Source organism: Rhinolophus sinicus, linkage group LG11 (genome assembly GCF_036562045.2).
Source record: "Rhinolophus sinicus isolate RSC01 linkage group LG11, ASM3656204v1, whole genome shotgun sequence".
Classification (NCBI taxonomy): Eukaryota; Metazoa; Chordata; class Mammalia; order Chiroptera; family Rhinolophidae; genus Rhinolophus; species Rhinolophus sinicus.
The window spans coordinates 47,599,630-47,615,574 of NC_133760.1; the positions used below are offsets into that span (position 1 = coordinate 47,599,630).

Consider the following 15,945-nt stretch of genomic DNA (forward strand, 5'->3'; position numbering starts at 1 on the left):
CAGGCAGACTGCGGAGGAGCCTGGGAAATGGAGGGAAGCTTGAGCTGCTTAATGAACACTGCTGTGTGGGCCTGTGGGTATCACCGTCATCACCGTTTCACGGAAGAAGAGCAGGAAACCTCGAGAGGCAGGGCCAAGGCTGGGCCCGGCGTGACTCTGTTCTTCACCTCAGGGCTGCAGGGCCTTGTTCATGTCCTTCCAGCACAGCTGGACTCATTCATTCCTTCACTCATTCATTCATTCATCCCACAAACACGTGGCAAGAACCTGTGATGTGCTAAGAACTGTGCGGGGCTTGGCTGGTACCACAGTGAACACGTCAGATGAGGGTCAGGAGCCTTCGGTGCCGCGTGGGGCTGAAGCTCACCGGTTTCCTGTCCATGTATCAGACATTTCTCCAGTACTTACTGTGTACGTGACGCTATACTGAGGAGGCCACACTAAAATCCAGTGTAGACCGTGATCTCCAGAACTGATGGTCTGTGAAGGAAGACAGGCTGTCGGAAGTCTCCCCTCTGCGGTAACCTGTGCTCTGCTTGGCCATAGGGTGGGACAGGCCAGTGACTGTGGGACCAGCCATGGAGAGAGGAGACCAGAACTGTTTCCATAGTACAGATGGAGCCCATGCAGGGCTGGGGAAGTGGGTGAGAGCTGCAACATAGTGAGGCAGTGAAGGAGCGGGGACCTGCCTGACAAAGCCCCACAGGGAGGGAGTGGTGTCCAGACAGACGTGGCACGGCCACGTGCATGTGGACGGGGCAGGTATGCGAACGGAAGCGCAGTAGGGTTAAGGCCAGAAAGCAGGACCTCAGGTGACCTGGACAGAGCAGTCCAGCAGAGTGGATGGCCCAGGCTGACGCGAGGCGGCTGGTCTCCCACGGAGTGACCCTGGTCAAGCCCTTTCACCCCCCTGAGTTTCCACTTTCTATTTTAAAGTAGGAACAAATTTAGACTCATTTCCTAGGATTTCTGGGAAGATTAAATTAGATGACGCTCCTAAAGTAGCTGGTACCTCATAGAAATCCAATTTGGGGCCATGCCCAGCGCCTCACACACAAAGCAAAAGTGGATCGACTCCCTTTTGGTTGTGCTCGTTTCCGAACCAGGGGCTTGAACATCCTACACCCAGACCCTCCTCTCCCCCCGAAGGCAGCCCCAGTGCCCACGTTTGTGTGGAGCGAGTCACAGACTGTGTGCCCTTTCCTGGGTGTGTGTGGGTTGGGTTGGGTGATGGCTGGTCAGGTAAGTCCTGGGGTTCAACCTTTCAGCCTTCCCTTCACCAAGACTGATTAAAAGATCGATTGATACGTTCTTGTTTTCAGTGGTTCACATGTAGCATGGATCTCTTTAGGATGGTTTGGAAGGGGTACTGTCCCTTAGAGAGTGTTAGAGACGGCAGCAGACGTGGCTCAGTAGAGAACATGTCTTGACTCGAGGAATCATCTTAAATTCTTCAGCATCAAGTACTTCACGCGTTGTTTTCCAATTAGAAAGAGCCTCTTGCCTGGAGCAAACAAGCATTAAATAATTTATTAGTTAATACAGAAAACCTTCATGTTTTTAACCAAAAGAAAGGATTAATATTTTTTCCTTTTCTCAGAATTGTGATATTTAGCAGATCCTGGGTCCTGAAGGCAAATTGCCCCTTCATTTCACAAGGATAATAGCAGTTATTGCTAGTGGACTTGCAAGGAAACACACTCCCTGTCAAGCTGCCAGACCCAAACCGCCTCGATCCACTGTGGAGCTGGAGCCAGTCCTGTGAGTTTCAGCCACTCAGCAAAGCAGGGGATGACTGACTGTTCAGAAAATGAATCGACAAACAAGTGTCGGTGAGGATATAGAGAAAAGGAACCCTCACGCTCTGTTGGGATTGCAGATTGGTACAGCCATATGGAAATCAGTATGGAGGTTCCTCAAAAAATTAAAAGTAGAACTACCTTATGACCCAGCAATTCCACTTCCAAAGAAATCCAAAACACTAATTCAAAAAGGTATCTCTACCCCCATGTTCATGGCAGCACTATTTACAGTAACCACGACATGAAAGCAACCCAAGTGTCCATTGATAGATGATTGGATAAAGAAGTGGTACATATATACATTGGAATATTACTCGGTCATAAAAAAGAATGAAATCTTGCCATTTACGACAACATGATTGGACCAGTGGGTATTATGCTATGTGAAATAAGTCCGACAGAGAAAGACAAATACTGTATGATCTCTCTTATATGTGGACTCTAAAACAGAATAAACAAATAAGTAAAACAAATAAACTGATAGATACAGAGAACATTTTGATGGCTGCCAGATAGGAGGGCGGTTGGGGGACTGGATGAAAAAGGTGAAGGGATTAAGAAGTACAAATTGGCAGTTAAAAAATAGTCACAGCTGTATTTCCCTAAAATACAGCTTAGGGAATATAGTCAATAATATTGTAATAGCTTTGTATGGTGACAGATGGTAGCTAGACTTATTGTGATCATTTCATAATGTATAAAAATATCGAATCACTATATTATGCCCCTGAAACTAACGTACTATTGTCTGTCAAATGTAGCTGAAAAATAAATAAATAAAGATCATTCTCATATGAAAAAAAAACCCCACGGTATTTAAATGTCACTTTGTGACATTAGCTTCCTTGTGGGGTGAAGTGTCGAGGTAATTTAAATCCTGTCTGTGATCTAAAGCCTCTGCTTGCTGGCTCCTTGCAATTTAACCCTAGTGGCTTCTGGCTTTATAATAGCTTATGTTTATTTTACTAATGTCCAGGTTTGCTGAGATGACTCAGCGGAAGAAGTACCTGACTGAGTAAAGCCTTGGGAGAGAGGGAGAGTGCCCCCTCCCGCCCCCCTGTCTCCCCCTTAGCTCCCCCGAGGACCTTGGGTCACTCTGCATCCCCAAACTCAGCTCTGCCTCCGGTGAAGTCACAGATTCTGGCTTTGAAACCTCAGCAGAATTTGGGACAGACTGTGTGGTGCCTCATTCATGGATGAGCCCAGGGTTAGTGTTTCATAAACATCAGGAACATGGAAGAAAAGGGTTTTGTTCACTGGAGGCCTCGTTACTTTATCCAATGCACATTTACGGTAGTTACATCTTTAATCAGGGTGTTTTTTGCAGCTATATCAGAGCTAAGTATAAATTTTGTTTGTGGATATGAAAAATTAGGAAATTACTTATATTGGATCTAAGATATAGATTCCCATAATCATAAATTAACCTCTAAACATGTACGACGATGGCAGCATATCAGTTATCTGTTGCTTACAATTATGGGTCTGTGTAACAAGCAACTCCAAACACAGTGGCTTAAAACAACCATTTGTTACTGTCCATGAGTCTGTGGGTCATGTGAATAGTTGTACGATCTTGGATGAGCTTGCTCGTAAGTCTGAGGTCAGCTGTCCCTTGTGTAGGCGGCTGATTTACGGTGGGATGACTAGGACGTCTCAGCCCCCTTTGGAACGTCTCTCATCCGCTCCAGCAAGCTAGCTCAGGCGTGTTTCTGGTGTGGAGGGAGGGGTTCAGTAGCAAGCCAAGGACACATACCAGGCCTCTTGAGGTGTAGGCTTGGAATGGCACAAGGTCACTTCCCCTGCATTCTATTGGCTAGAGCAGGCTACAAGGTCATCTCCAATTCAAGGGCTGGAAAATAGGCTCTGTCTCCTTTTGGAAGGAGAGAAGAACCAGAGCTATTACATTAGTATATCCACCACAAGCAGAGGAGACCATTAGCCGGAATTAGTACAAGCAAAGCATGTACTATTATAGAAAACATAACAACTAGAGATAAATTTTCTTTAATACGTAATTAGAATCTTCCATCAGAAGATTTAAGGCTCAGAGGAATGAATGGGGCAGATGGGGAGGCTAGTATCTCTACTTTGGACAGAAGTTCTGGAAGCTAAGAGCCTACTCCAGGCTTTATATGGAAAGACTACCACAAAGTCAATGGATGGAAATGCCACACTAGCTGCCTAGGGATGGAAAGGCGCTACAGAACTCTTTCTTTCAAGCAGAGCCCCACTGTCCGCCTGTCTGTCTGTTTGGGTGCAATAAAGAGGCTATGACTTGCTCTTTCGCCCACATGAACTCTATCCTTAAATATTTAGTGGGCCAAGAGTGAGGAGAGAGACCTATACACTTTTATTCTCTCTCTCTCTTCTCTGTATCTCTATCCCCTTCAATCCCATTTCCATTTGAATCTCTGTTTAAGTGGAGATGACAAAGGGAGAAACGTTAAACCGCCATCAGCAGAAGACAGTTTCGCCTTTGTCTCTCAGTTCACCCTGTATAACCGAGCTTTGGTGCAAATGTTTCTGTTGTGGGAGGAAGCAAGCAATTTTGATTAAATACTTGAAGTTGCAAATGAGATAACAGCTGTTTTGGCTCTAGGTCTGCATTTAATGTACCACGTGGCACTGAATCAGGCAGTTACCAACCAATCAGCCAGCCAGTTCATATTGAACACCTACTATGTTCATTTCTAATATGAGGAAGAGGAAGAGCCAGGATTTCTACTGTTTATGAGATTTGATTATGCTTCAATTCACCCTTTACATTTGCTGAACTTAGGGTTCCTCCACTGAATCAGACAGAAATAAGCATTTCTGGCCCAGCTAGAGCTGATAATGAAAAGAAATGGGTCAGTGACTGCAGTGAGATTTTGAATAATATTGTGAATTACTTTAAGATAACATGAATTCCTCGAACGTGAGAGGGTGTTTGTTGTGTCTGGGACACCATGCCTGAAGGAGCACTGCCAAGAGAAATGTTCTCATTTCAATCAGCATGGCTTAGTGCGGGAGCTACAGGGGGACCTGCGTGGGGCTGTGCAGAGCCACGAGCTGAGCTGCGAGGAAGTATGCAGCTACTTCCTCATGTTCTCACTGAGCATGTGACAGATGCCAGCCCAGGTGTTCCCCGAGAGGGCTGCGCTCAGTCTCAGCTCACAGGCGGCCACGGATGCCAAGCCTCTCATCAGGACCGTGAAGGGCGTGTCTCGTGGTCACCACCATCCTGCGTCTGCGTCTGCGTCTGCTGCTGCTCAAGGCGCCCATGAGCCACTCACGTGTCAAAAAGAAGCCACACCCCTTTCGGAGCACGGCGTTGTACCACTGGCCTCCTGAACGGAGCACAGGCCACCTGCCCGTGTGTCGCTGTTGGGTTCCTTTCGATGTATGTAGCAGCGCTTTTAAAGACTGAAGGGAAGAAGGACCGAGAAGCCTACAATCTGGCAAGATTGATAAGCCTGTCACACATGTGCACTTAAGGAACAAGTAGTACACGGACGGTTCAACAGCTTCCAAAATGTTTGTCAACCTGTTTTGCATTTAATCTAGTCTTACTTGTGTTAACAGTGTCATATCTCTTTCTGCCACCAGTGTATGAATTCTCGAGGGGGAAGAACTACATATAACATGTAACTTAGGAAGTGGTCCCCTCGGTAAGTCTAGTGCCCTCCTGTCACCATACATGGCTGTTACAATATTGTTGACTGTATTCCCTATGCTGTACTTACTTACATCCCTGCGACTGTTTTGTAACTACCAGTTTGTGTTTCCTAATCCCTTTCTCTTTTTCACCCTGCCCCCCACCCCTTCCCATCTGGCAACCATCGGTTCGTTTTCTGTCTATGAGTCTGTTTCTGTTTTGTTTGTTTATTTTGTTCTCTAGATTCCACATGTAAGTGAAATCATATGCTATTTATCTTTCTCAGTCTGACTTTACCCTCTAGGCCCATCCACATTGTTGCAAATGGCAAGATTTCGTTCTTTTTTATGGCCGAGTAATACTCCGTTGTATATATGTGCCTCATCTTCTTTATCCAGTCGTCTTTAGACATCTATTGATTTTTAGTTTCATTCCAGTATGATCCAAGATATATGTTGCATGACTTCTTCCGTCTACTTGCTCAGGTTTCTTTTATGGTCAAGAATATGGTCTATCTTGGTGAATATTCCATGTTAAGCTTAAAACAATGCATATTCTGCTGCTGTCGGGAAGAGTGCCCAGTAGATGTCTGTTTGGTCCAGTTGGGGGTGTGCTTCCGGTCGTCTGTGTCTGGCTGATCTGCCTGTCGATTCCCGAGGAAGGAGTACTGTAGTCTGCACCCAGACCTGAGGACGGCCTGTTCCTTATACAAGTTCTTTCCTTTTTTTCTTTTCATACATTTTGAAACTCTGTTCTTTATCACATAGACATTTAGGATGGTTAAGTTTTCTTAAAAAAAATAGTGACTTCTTTATCAGAACAGTATTCTTGTTCTGAAATCTACTTTGCCTCATTTTAACATAGCTACTTCTGCTGGCCAAACTTCAACTTGCCGCGTTTTTGAGCCCATCACGAAGCGGCATTGCCAGAGCAAACCACCAGTCAGAAATCCACACATGCACAGAGGGGCGTCCTGAGCTCTCGTTCGCGTAGGGTAGATGCAGTGCATTCTGGGATGGGGGCAGCTGGAAGAACTGATGAGCCGGGGAAAGCTGAGTGTGGCCCGCGGGACCTAGGAAACGCCTGGGAACTAAAGAAATTGTGCAAGTCGTCACCATCTTTCAGGCTCTTTCTCCCCTAGTGCCAGTGGGTGCCCCCAGAAAGGAGCCCAAAGGTAGCTTGGTGGTGGGGGAGGGGCACCTCTGTTTTCCTGGTTAGAGGAGTCTTAGGCGGGCACCATGTCCCTGGCTCTCAGTGGTGTGCTTTCCTCACTTCTCTTGTCACCAACCTCAGTAGTTCAAGTCCCGCCCATGTTCCTGCCGTCCTCTAGGAAGGAATACTTTTGTTCCCTTCCCGTTTCTTTTCCTCAGCCGCAATAAAATTTTACCAGTCCCTTGAGGGCGAGAGTGTGTATAGACCCCCTCTTCCCTCTGCACTGATGAAGGTGTGGAGGAAGCGTCAGGCTGCTTTCTGGGTTCCCCTCCCCCACATCTGCATTACAAAGGAAACCTTAAGTCTTTTCTGAACATTTCTTTTTGCAAATACCCCTTAGAATTCACAGAGAAAGAGCTGAAAGGAGAGCATGGACTCCCTCCGCTTCTGCAGCTCCCACATTTCATATGTTCCTCCAGCCCACACCCAGCGTGCCCCAATTCATCCATTTCTAGCTGAACTCGCCCGCGGCCTCCACCCCAGGTGCGAGTGCTTGCATCAGCTCTGTCCCTGAAGGTGGCAGTCTTGCCTCGGATTTTGTGTTACTTGTTCGCCACCTCAGCTTTCTGATGCGTTGTAAGTAAAAGTCAGGAATCTGAAGTTGGCGCAGCTATTTTGTTGCTATCGTCAGGATGGGAGCCATGATTCTGGCCGCTCACTTGGGGGCCAGTGGCTCATGTCTGATCTAATCGCCTGTTGCTGAGTGAGCTGCCCTGTAACCCCTCCAGAAGGGAGCACGGTGGGGCTGGAGCTGATGTTCGTCGTGGCGTGACTATCCTCGAGGGGCTACAGGCGTGAAGACCTCCATCTGTGTCGTGTGTCTCTGGTGGCATCGCTGGCCGGGAAGCTCGTCCTCCCTCTGACTGCTCTGTCTCTTGCAGCTCTCCCAGCCGTGTGCCCTGTGACTCGTTAGCCTGCTGGTGGGGCTGGGGGCAAAGTTTCCTGTGCCCTTCTGATTAAGCACCAGGCTTAGGCAAGCGCTTTGCCCCTGGCCTCGGGGAGGTGGACTTCACAAGTGTCACTGCCCTCTTCCAGCAGTATTTGTAGGTCCGTTCCTATTCCTACACCTCCCCCAGGGGCAGAGGGGTTTTCTGTTTCCTTCTTCCAGCTGCAGTGTTTTCACCTGTTCCCTAAGGCCCCAGTTACTCTTGTCCCCGCAGGTAAACACCTTTGTTCCATCGAGAGGCCAGGACGTAGAGAAGATGGGTCTGGACAGAAGTTATGCTCCTCCTCCCAACAGCGCTGCACCCTGTGGGTTTTCCACACATCAGGCAATTCTAGGACAGCAGCTGGGTGTCCAGTAAACTCAACTCAGTTCTGACAGTATCTACCTGGAGTGAGGGTCAGGTCCCACAGGTGCAGGGACATGGCGCTCTGTTCCCTCCACAGGCCACCACCCTCCCTGCACCTCTCCGGGTTCACCGACCCGGAAGCCCTCCAAATCCCGGCCTTTGGGGATTCTTCCGCAGGCTTCATCGCAAAGGAATGATTGATCATTAACTCAATCTACAGTCTCTCTCTCCTTCCCAGGGCTGAGGTAGGACTGAAAGTTCCAAGCTTACAACCGTGGCTTGGGTTTTCTGGTGGCCAAACCCCATCTTAAAGCTCTGAGGAGCCTGCCAAGAGTCACCTCATTAAAACAACGGACACTTTTATCACCCAGGAAATTCTATTGGATTTAGGACCTCTGTCTCAAATATCACAACAAAAGATAGTCCTATAGCTCTTATCACTTAGGAAATTACAAGGGTTTTCGGAGCTTGGTGCCAGGAACCGGGGATGTATGTATATAATTTCACAGTCACAATGCATTTTTATAAAAGTATTCATCTGTAACGACCAACCAGGTGGAGAAATACAATTTTCCCAGCACTGTCCCTCTGTTAACAATCCCACAGACAGAACCACCGTCTGACTTCCCTCCCCATCACTAGTATTACCTGTTGTTGAGTTTCATATCAACAATCATAGAAATCAGGTCTTTGGTTTCTTTTACACAGCATTATATTTTTAACATTCATCCATGTTTTTGTGTATCTTAGTAGTTTGTTCTTTCTACTGCTATGAACATATCATTGTATGAAAATGCTGCAGTTTATTTATCCCCTTTCCAATTGATGATAATTTGTTTTGTTTCGTTTATAGCTGTTATGAACAACGCTGTTCCCTTGAAATTTTAAGCAGGGCAAAAAGCAGGATTAAAACGGTAAAAACTAAGCTACAAATTGAAGGAACTAATTCCCACATCTGATAGGATTTCAGTACTAAAGCTCAGAGTCGCTGCACTGAATTAGCTTTGCTTAGTATTTGTCTTGTCTGCAGTGGTACCAGAATAGAGCCTTGGCTCGCAGACTCTAGTGGTATTCCTTCACCAAACACATAGTTTTGCTTGTCTTACCCAGAGTCCTCGTTAACCTTCGTCCTTCCTGCTGGCTGTTCCAGACACCGAGGGAGGGAGGGCCATGTTCACCTCGCCCACCAGACAGGCTCTGCTTAACACGATCCACTGCGTGTACAGGGCCTGCATGGCATTTGACTGGCATCTGAGACCATTTCTTAAGATATGTCACTTAAGAGAATAAGCCCATTATTATATAATATACCATACTCAAAATAACCCTTAAAAACTCTCCATTTCCTTCCTATTACCCTGATGCTGCTTTTTCTTTAATGACAAGGGTACATCTTATCTCTTTCTAGAAACTCACTGTGGCCCTTGGATGAATTCTTAATCTTGGAATTCTTTAGGCATCGGGGCCAAGGGATGGCCAATTCAGACCAGGGCTGGGGCACTAGATGACACATCACGTTTGGAGCCAGCTGTATTCAAAGCAAGAGAGGGCGGCACAAGTTCCTAAGGGTCAAGGTCAAAATGGTTGGAGATGGAGGGCACGCGCAGACTGGAGAATCCTGGGCCCCACAGTGGTCTCTGCTGGCTGGACACAACACCTCTCAGGTCTTGAGGTACCAAAGAGGGGCAGGGCTAGCACACGGCACAGCACTGGAGCTCATCTTGACCTCTGTAGTCTGCAGATCTTAGATACAGACATAAATCTTTCCACTTGTGGGGAAGGCATGCTAAGTTCCTGGAGTTTTTGATCTCTGAGTAGTAGTTTAAACTCTTTTAGAAAAATTTACGGTAAGGTGAATTTGAAAGTTTGGAGACTGAGATTCTTTATCCTCCCTCAAGAACACTCAGAGGTCATAACTGGGCCCCCTGACGTCCCTCCTCCTCCCGCCCTATGAATACTTTTGCTTTAGTCCTGGCTCCCATGTGCGTGAGGTCCAGCCACTAGGCGGTGAGTGTGAGAGTGCAGTGCGGTCTGCATGAGTCTCACTCACACCTCTTGTCCTCTCCCCTTACCCTCTTTTCTGAAGCAGGCCCATGGTTTTGGGTTGCTTTCCCTGTGGCCAAGAGCTTCTAAAATCTGGTCATCAGTAGCAAGTTTCTAGAAAGTTGGGCTAATCAGATTTCTGAGGAACTTGGCACTGCAACCCTTTGCCCTTGTTACAATTATGTAATCCCAACCCACGCATTGATTATTCATTTCTTTATTAATAATTATAGCTTGTTTTAGCTAGATCTTGCTCCTCGTAGGTGTCTAGGTGAGTAAAATCCAAACTGTGATTTTCTTATGTGAGAATCTTAATACTTTGAACCTAACGCTGCTTCGTAGCCTGGGGAGTTTTGTAACCATGTCTCCTCCAGAATCAGTCTCCTTCGTACAGTTGCGGAAGAGACGTCATCTTCTGGGCGAGAGCAGGGACCTGGCACCTCATGTCTTCTGGCTGAGTTTCTGGCAGTGCTACTCTGGCCAATAGAACCGATAACTTCACTTTATACATGTGGCAGAACATTCTGGGCTGGCAAAATTAAAAACAATTTTAAAAAGACTCTTTTTTTCTGTGTGGCTCACTCATAAAAGGGTGACCAATAGAAAACAATGTGGGAGAAGACGTTACCGTTAAATAAAGCTCTATTGAATGTCAGGCCTGTTGTATGGACTTTGAGTGAAACAGTGTATGTAGGTCTTACAGTTAACCCCCAATTCCTCTGAATGAAGGGCGGCTCAGCAAGGTTAACTGAGTAGAACCTCTCAGAGCCAACAAAGGCAGGAGCCGGGCACCAGGCAGGGTGGGCTGGCTGCCGAGGGCCTCTGCATCCTGCTGTGATTATACTGCCTCAGGAAAAAGCTGCTAAGTGTTCAGAATTACTGGTTAGACACTTAAGTCAGGGCACTTGGTAAGCACAGTCTCCATAAGACTTCGTCTTTTGGATATAACTTATCTTTTCTTTCTGGCCCACCTTGTGTGTTGTATACTCAGATAACTGAAACACACACAGAACCTTTGGGTCTGAGTATCTCACCATTATGTAATGCAGCTGGTAAAAGTATGGCCAGAAAAAGTAATTCGTGGGCAGTCGTGCTAAAGAACCAGAAATGTCTGAACTGGCTAGTGGATTCCTCTGTCGGCTTGTTCTTTTGCTCACTTTATGGTGTGATTATAGTTATTTGATGCAGCCACATGTGTTTCCTGGTATTTTCACCCCTACTGAGAGTTGTACAAGGATCAAGTAAGTTGTACAAGAATCAGTTGATTTGACCAAATATGATCTGATTTGAGGATTCATATACAGTATTTATACAAACCTCTCTGTAGCCTTTTATTTTAATGGCATAGTCATGGTAAAAAAAAGTTTTCTTGTTTTGGTAAATGCAGCTGTTTTCTTTCTTAGAGTGACTTAAAAGGCAATGACTTCTTTTTCAGTATTTTTTAAAAATTAGTTGACATAGAATATTATATTCATTTCAGGGGTACAACATAGTGATTCAACATCTGTAAAGCTTACGAAGTGGTCACCATAAGGCTAGTACCCGTCTGTCAGTGTACGTACTTCTTACGATATGATTGACTGTATTCCCTGGGCTGTGCATTACATCCTGTGACTTATTTTATAGCTGGAAGTTTGTACCTCTTAATGCCCTTCTCTTTCCCCACCCATCTCCCACTCCCTTCCCCTCTGGCAACCATCAGTTTGTTCTCTTTATGAATTTGTTTCTGTTTTGTTTTGTTTGGTTGGTTGGTTTCTTATTTTCCACAAATAAATGAAATCATATGGTATTGGTCTTTCTCTGTCTGAATTATTTCACTTACCGTAATAATCTCTAGTTCCATCTGTGTTGTCACAAAGGGCAAGATTTCATTCTTTTTATGGCCAAGTAATATTCCATTGTGTATACGTACCACCTCTTCTTTAGTGAATCGTCTATTGATGGGCACTCAGGTTGCTTATATGTCTTGGCTGTTGTAAACAGCACTGCAGTAAATATAAGGTGCATATACCTTTTCTAGTTAGTGTTTTCATTTTCTTCAGGGAAATCCTAGAAGTGGGATTGCTGGATCATACAGTGTTTCTAGTTTTAATTTTTCGAGGACACTCCCTACTGTTTCCATAGTGGCTGCACCAGTTTACATGCCCACCAACACTGCATGAGGGTTCCTGTTTCTCCACATCCTCACCAACACTTGTAATTTTGTTGTCTTTTTGATAATAGTCACTTTACCAGGTGTGAAGTGATAGCTAATGGTGGTTTTGATGTGCACTTCCCTGATGACTAGTGATGTTGAGAATCTTTTCATGTGTCTGTTGGCCATCCACATGTCTTCTTTGGAGAGACGTCGGTTCAGGTTCTCGGCCCATATTTTAATTGGATTATTTGGTTTTTGGGGTTCTTTTTGATGTTGAGTTTATGAGTTCTTTACATATTTTGGATATTAACCCCTGATCAGATATATCATTTGCAAATATCTTCTCCCATTCAGTGGGTTGCCTTTTTGTCTTGTTGATGGCTCTCTTCACTGTGCAAAACCCTTTCTAGTTTGATGGAGTCCCAGTTGTTTATTTTTGCTTTTGTTGTCTTTGCCCAAGGAACTGAAGTTTAGAGGTGTTAGAGACGTTATGAAGGCCCCATAGCGACCATGTTTCCCCGAAAATAAGACCTAGCCGGACTATCAGCTCTAATGTGTCTTTTGGAGCAAAAATTAATATAAGACCCAGTCTTATTTTAATATAATATAAGACTGGGTATAATATAATATATTATATTATAAAATATAATAGACTGGGTCTAATATAATACTGGGTCTTATATAAGACCGGGTGTTATATAATATAATACTGGGTCTTATATAATAATATAATATATAATATAATATAATATAATATAATATATTATAATATAAGACTGGGTCTTATATTAATTTTTGCTCCAAAAGACACATTAGAGCTGACAGTCCGGCTAGGTCTTATTTTCGGGGAAACAGTACTATGTGCCAGGACATGAACCCAGGCCCATCTTTCGAACTCTGAGGTCCTGTTCTTTGTATCATTTGCTTCCACCCCGTTTTCTTGTGAGTGAGATGGGGAACCCGGGCAGCAGGGAAGTCTGTGGGAGAAGGGCCGGGAGAAACAGCTGCTGTCCGGCCTGGCCAGTGCCCTGTACTCTGTGAGAACAACCAAGGGTAAAAGCCTCTCGTAGTTGATTGGAGAAAAAGTGAGGTTTTGCTAGTGGTCAGATGAGTCTGGAACCCCAGCTGCAGATGGGCAGCTGGGCAGGTGGGGTGGCTGGTGGCCTGGTAGCCTCTTTCCAGACACACAGGTCACACTGGTGACAACAGCTACAGCTCGGAAGACTGAGCTCTAATTCTGGGGACTTTTGAAGATGAATTGAAATTTATCCTACTCAAATGCATAGACATACTTAATATTTTTTTTTTCAGTTTAATAAACCAACTCAAAATATTTCATCCTCTTTCTGAAGTGCTGCAAAATCATTTCAACAAATCCAGGGAGCCATTTCCCTTGACATTGACCTGAATTACTTAGCAACACGGTGAGTCCCTGGCACGGGGCTCAATTATCTCCCTCCCTCATGTACAGAGGGAGTCTGAACTCTTCCTGATCTGTAGAGAAAATTCTGGGTAGGTCGCCGTTAACTCCCCTTTGCCCTCTGCCCCTCCTGCAGTCGGCAGAGCCGGTTTGGGAGTAATATTTTGGGTGCCTGCCGAGAACCGTTAGCTATGGAATTACTTAAATAACACTTTCCTCCTGCCCTCAGATCTGTCTCCTTCCCTTACCACGCAGGTCCGACATGCATGTATATTAGAGAAAACCACAGCAAATTTGCTGTTACTACATTTTTTATAAATCACCAGAAATTGTCCTCCGGCTGGGAAATAGGTGATGGTTTACACAAACCTGAAGGGCTGACTCAGAAGTTAAGCAGGATCCCAGCTTTGATGAACATGATGAAGGGAGTTTAAATTACAAGGGAAAAGCAAGAGAATGAAATGCAGAGCCAGAGAGAAACGGCGAGAACACCTCCTCTGCCTCAGCAATTAAGGAAACATGGAAGAAAGAGACGAAGTGGGTCGCGTTGACATCCGTTCTCCTAGCCGCTTGGCTTTCAGCATTATTCATAATTATTTTATCCCAGTACGTGCGCCAACCTCAAAGCAAATTCATCACTATTTATGAACAACGTACGGGAGTCTGTATGTTGCGAGTAGAATAATAAAATTGTGGAGCTTTATGGGAGCCTGCTGGAAACTGCAGAAAGATATGGGTGTACCGCTAATTGCTGTGAGTAGGGGAATTAGACATTACCAGAGTGTCTCACCAGCTCCAAGTGTGGGAATTGCAGAGCGATCAATCCTAAAACAGTCCACAAAATGGACCGCCTCAAAGACATCACTCACGCTAGATTGGGCGGGTCCATAGTTGCGCATCACGGGGGAAAGTTGGAACGCGGAAAACTTAGTGAGCAGGCGTGTTTCAGGAGCACTGTTACCCAACCAGGACCCTGGCTAACCTCAGAAGAATCGCAAGGAGGCTGCGCCCAGCGCGTCGTCCTGCCTGCCTCGGCAGGGAAGATAAACGCCGCCGCACGGTTAGCTCTTGGACATGAACTGTCATCGATCCATCACTTGCTTCCAGAATGAAACAGATGTGTGTTTAGTGGATAATCACAGGGAAGGGAAATCTGCAGCACCTGTGTTCGGGTCTCATGCCGCACGGCAAGTGCACATAAGTGGACACAAATTGTAACACCCATCGAGTGTCAGGTGGACCGAGTGCCATTGCCTCTGCCTCCATGATATGCTTCCAAGATGCGGTGGCCTCCACTCCGTGCTGTGGCATGTCCCTGCTCCCAGGGGAGGGGGCAACTAAGGGTGTGTGGCTCTGCAATGCCTGTTCACGTGCTAAGGAGCTTTATGGGAGCCTGCTGTAAACTGCAGAAAGATATGGGCATACCGCTAATTGCACCCAACTCAGGACTGCGCCCTTATGAATGAAGCTGTGGGGCGTTAGGGGAAGAGTGTTCTTTCCTGCCCACTTTGCTGGGTCGTTCGAGTAGCAAACGGGGTCCTTCATGTGAAGGCATGCTGTAAATTGCACCAGGTTATGTAATTGTGAGAAAAGTGTCACCCCATCCTTCACGGAGCAGCCTCCGCGTTTCCAGCTGAGCGGTTTTTCCCTCCACGTTGGGGTGCCTCCCTCAGAAGTCGGATTGTACAACTCCTGATTAGAACAAATGCGCTGCTACCTGCAACACCCAGCGCTCCCCTCCAGGGATGAGCCGTCCCAGTCTCCAGAGCCCCGACGGGCGTATCCTGATTGTCTCTCCCTCCTCTGAACACACTGCTACCCAGTCTGCCTGCTCCTGCAGCCTCTCCTTCCTTCTTCATGTAGGTGGGAAACCTGCAGGCACAGGAACAAAAATTGCAGGTGTTGAAAAATGATGGCCACTCGCTGGGAAGCTGCCTGGAGCCACATCTGGGAGGGTCCACGGAGCCCTGGGGGATTAGGAAGCAGCTGAAGAGGAAGAGAAGGAAGCAGAACCAGAGCTGACACGGAAAACACAATTGAGTATTGATTCACTGTCAATAGCCTGAGGCATAATCCAGTGTAGAAACTGCCAACTGCCTCTGAAAGGATCCGTCCTGCTTCTGCTTAGTTAGCGGGAGAGTGAGGTCCCAGGTGATGTGACCTCGGGGAGGGCAGAGGCTGTCCAGCCTCTGGCCAGCTCGGAGGGGTACGGAGCCAGGAGTCAGAGCTGCGCCCGATACAGCCGCTGAGGCGCTGAACGTGGGGAGTCCCCTCCAGCTGGTCAGATGGGGGTGGTGGCTTCATGGAGGGGATGGCATCTCAGGTGGACCTTCAGTCATGCGATACCTGCCAGGAGTTTTGCTTGCACAAAAATCAAACCAGCTAACTTCATCGGAAAT

The 15,945-nt window shown here is 46.3% G+C and overlaps 1 long non-coding RNA gene across 5 annotated transcripts in view; it reads left to right on the forward strand.

Annotated features, from left to right (window-relative positions):
• The window catches only part of LOC141567529 (uncharacterized), a 277,594-nt gene that overhangs the window by 177,552 nt on the left and 84,097 nt on the right, over window positions 1–15,945 (forward strand). The gene's annotated exons all lie outside the window — the stretch shown is intronic.